Raw genomic sequence first — 4,795 nt, forward strand, 5'->3', positions numbered from 1 at the left:
TCAGGCTTTTCTTTGCATCAGATATTGCATTTTAAGGAGGCCTTTTTAGTTTGACCTCTAAAGAACAAGCCAATTTTAGTAGCCAAAGTCGATCGCTGCACATATCTCGTATCTTGTTATTTTCAACAAACTTTAAAATTGAGGGCATATTATATTCAATCCTTCATATGTGGTATGTTGATCTTATTATTTAAAATAAAGATAGATAAATAAAGGTTAATGTTCAAAAATACTTCGATAATCGATTGAAACGAAAACCTTTTTAAATTCAAAGATAGATATGTGTGGGGCATTATGTAGTGACAGTAAAAAGATATTTCAGATATTAGCCGGAAAAACGGGCAAACAAAAATTAAAAAAAAAAATTATTTTGTGTATGCTCCGTATTTATATCCATATGCATGTAGTAAAAAACGGTTATTTCAGTATTACAAACAAACACTCCGATTATATTTATATGTATTGATAATAGCCACTAAAAGTACGCTCTATATATTTTAATTAAATTTTAATAAAAAGAGAATCGGGCTAATATAATAATTCCAACAGTAATGATGATGCTCATTTCCGTTTGTTTGATATAACGATATCATGAATTCATTATGTGAATAATGAATTTGCGCCAGCTGTGCAACGCAAAACATTATTGTGCAATTTATTTCACTTGCATATTAATTTGTTCACTGATCAATTTGTTACGAGGACCGCAGCGTTGCAAAATATATAATGCAACTACTTGATAAGTGGTTTCTCGTATCACATAAATATTTACATTATTTCTTTAGGTTTGATGTTAATAGTATCAGTTAAACATTCAGGTATAATTAGTTATATAGATAATTTCGAGTAGTACCAAACAGCTATTCTGTATTCATTTGCTGCTAAAACTTCTTGTAGGCTCTTAACCGCCGGAGGTGACCAACCTTCAAGAGTGTAAAAAATTATTATGATACTCGTGACAAAGATATATAGCTATTAATTCCAAAAAAATTAAGTAACCTTTTCCGAAACATAATATTTTGTTCATTCGTTTAATTAGGACCTACGATCTCACAGACAAATACACGGCTACGTCAAACTTATAACACCCCTCTTTTGGAAACCGGGTGCTTGCAAAATAAGGGTGTTATAAGTTTAACAATAATAATAAAGATTATTAACAAATATTAATTTAGGCACATATTGACTCCATTCCATACTATCTAATTAGTAATGTCCAGAAAAGAGCCGGAAGGTTTGTAGCACAGGTTTTGACCTAGTTCAGACTCCAGATTGCACTCCAGAAGGAATAACTTGTAAGTTTAAATATATTATATACATTATAAGATTCCTTGTGAGCAGTAAAATAAAGATTATAAATATTATTATTTCAGAATTCTATATATTAACTACAATTAATCTTCAGAGCCTAGAAGCTAACTGTTAATTCAAGATAACAATATTAAAAAACAACATTATTATATTAAACTGTACATTATATTATATTATGACGTTGTTATAACACTTTTTGTAAACGGCCGCAATATCAATTTTATACAGCGGGAGCATACTAAATCAATTTGTGGTTGCTATCGTCGGCACCCGTATTCCTAATTGATTTACTTTGCAAGGGGATCCTTGCCTCAATTAAAAACTGTAGGCACTCTTTAATTGCCTGCGATAAAATAATAACTAGTTAAAAGCAACAAATATTTGGTTTCTGAGTCAAAATAAGCTGCTAATATTCATTGCATTCAAGTCCCAGCAAGAAAAGCAGTGATAGTTCCCGTATATATGTAATCGATAATTAAAAAATGGAATATTTATTTTTTTTAAAAAGAAATACCTATATATTTTGTAACATTTATTTATACATAGCGCTATCTATTGGTAGATACAGAGAATATATATAATTTCAAACACCTAATTATAGAGCCGTGGTCTCGTAGTTTACTAACCAGACCAATCCGGCAGAAAGGTCGTAAATTTAGGAAGCAAAAACTTTGTATGCCAATTTATATTTCTCCCTAACTCTATGTGATGAAATCATCGTTAACAACCCAACAAATCACGGATCAACTTGAGATGGCGGTAAGCTCGTCTGTTGCTAATTTAGATTTGTGCTTACACTTGTAATATTTCTGTCAACACTCGGCACCCTTCCATTTGTTTACGTCTCGACATAACTTATGTAGATTTAAGTTTAGTGTAAAGTCAGTCACGTTACGACTTCGCGTTGACTGTACGCTTTACTAATAAGTCATATAACGCATTATTAAATAAAGTTACTAATGTAAGGTAAATAGTCCAATTTTACACTTATATACTCATTATATAGATACTACAGAAAATAATAAATTAAGATGCGCCACCTCACCACATTGCATATAATGCTATAGTGGTAAGGTGATAACTATCACGCTACAGATTCAAATATACTGTGCGAAATATGGACATATTCACTACGACATAGACAGCTGACAATGCCTCTGTCTACTTCATCTGGAATAATATTTTAATATGTAATTAAATTTCTTAAGTATAAATAAGAATTTGTGATTTTATGCTTGTATGACAATACCTACATATAAAAGATTCTACATTTGAACTGCAATCCAGGTACAATAAGCTACTGGTTACTGGTTGATTATTCTACCCGTTACCACTATCCGGAAGAAAAGCGGATAATCAGTCAGAATAGCACAAACCACTGTTCCAGTTCAAACCGGTTTTGTTGAAATGGAAGGCATTTTAAGTAAAATAAATTACCTGTTACAAGATGAGAGTTTGTGACCGAGCAGGGATCACCGGCGAGCGAACGCTACGGAAATGAGAAATGAATTGTGGTGAGATGGGGTGTGTGCACGATGCCTGTAAATCTGTCGCACATGTACACCTCAGCTCAACATAATGAACTTAGTTTTTACTTTACACATTAATTCTATTTTTCAATCCACTTCAATAAAGATGAACGGTCTAAATGTGCTTTATTTTTATATTAATCTTACGCGACATCCTCGCCAATATTGTTTCTGATCATCTTTTACAGGTGTACAAATTGAATGTGAATGATATATTTTTGTGAAATTGTTGTTTCAGGCGTCCATAGGCTACGGTTACCGTTTACCATCAGATGGGCCGTATGCATGTTTGCCACCTACGTGGTATAAAAAAACTTATTCATAAATTACAATTACAGCTCTATTATTGTCAAAACAATAACATTGTTGAAAAAAACGTTGCACTGCAAAATATTTTTTTTATTTATATTGTATTATATATATATGGTATGTATAAATTTGTATTTCGTATAACATCATGCGCAGTACAGAACATAACAGACAGGAGACATCCCTGTCTGTTATGTTCTGTACCTTGACTTAAATTCTATGGTCTATTTACTTAGATTGTGCTAACAATGGCCCATTTAATGTATACCAAGAAATATACAATTTTCAGAATATTATTATATTTATAGGTACAATAAAAATACATTCATAAAATTATGTAGCTGGCTAACAGCAAAATGTTAGAAATAATCTGTAACAAAATAACTGATATTTACGTATTAACTATCTCACAACAATCAAGTAAATCGTTTTTATAACAATATAGGCATAAAAGCACAGATCGTAGCAAAATTGATGGGCCATGATTCGGTCGAGCGCTTGCTCGAATTTTTATTGAATTTCAGCTCGCTGGCATCAGCTCAAACACTACGTTAGCAGAATTAAATTATGGTAGTACCAATTATAGCCATTTTTGAACCGCATAATGGCCGATCGCCAATATAAGCTGACATGTGGCCAGATTTTGTTACACTGTTACTGCCATATGTAACATAATAAACTGCATGTAGAACTATTTGTTTAATAGTTAAGATTTCTGAAATACAAAGTTGAACTCGACCTTGTTTTTTCAATTTGAATTAGGATTATATTTCTACACATTTATTCAAGAATTAATTATAATTATAGTCGGCAATAGTTTATGGTGAATTACCAGTTTCCATATTAAATATATAAATAAAAAACCTTCCTTATTTGTCATTCATGTCGAATGAAAAATACTAGTCTTAAAATTATAAAAGTGAAGATTTCTGATGAATTGAACATAGAAATGAAAAATAGGTTAACATTATATAACTAAACACTCTTCTACTTTATGTGCTATTACAAAATATGGGAGGACTCCTTGTAAGTTATATTTAAAAAAATCCTCTTTAATATTTAAAGTTCTTGCAACATCTTGTCGCTACCGGCGCTATATTTTCCATTTAGGAAGAAACTTGTGTGTATTTACAGAACTTGAATTCAAATAAGAGTTGCAATTTCAGTGAATGGATATGTAAGCCGTGTAGAAATTACATTCCAAAGCTTAGACCAACTTTGCTCACTGAATGTTAAATATGTGTTTCAAAAACTGGTAAGTAATTTGATCACCAGTAGCAAGTAAGCCACCAATAGTAGCAAAAGTCATGAAAAAGCGATTCGTAATAATGGAGCCAATTGTCTCTTCAGTGTTAGGTTGTTCTTCGTGCGGTACCTCATAGAAAACATCAATATTTTGCAATGATAGCCTAAGTGACCTAAATCAGGTCACTCATCAATTTTAAAATTTAAATTGTCACTGTTGTCGAGCCAACTAAAAACAATGAACCACTAGCGCAGATGAAATCACTATTCCACAATTATTCTAATAAAAAAAATACACAGCATTTATATCTTGTATCTCGGTAGATACTCCTATAATAATACATATATAAATTGCACAATTTATTTTATTGAATATTAATACTAATATAGAAATTTCATGC

This window comes from Achroia grisella, unplaced genomic scaffold, assembly GCF_030625045.1.
Source record: "Achroia grisella isolate CSIRO2021 unplaced genomic scaffold, CSIRO_AGI_Agris_v1 utg544, whole genome shotgun sequence".
In the NCBI taxonomy this organism is placed as follows: Eukaryota; Metazoa; Arthropoda; class Insecta; order Lepidoptera; family Pyralidae; genus Achroia; species Achroia grisella.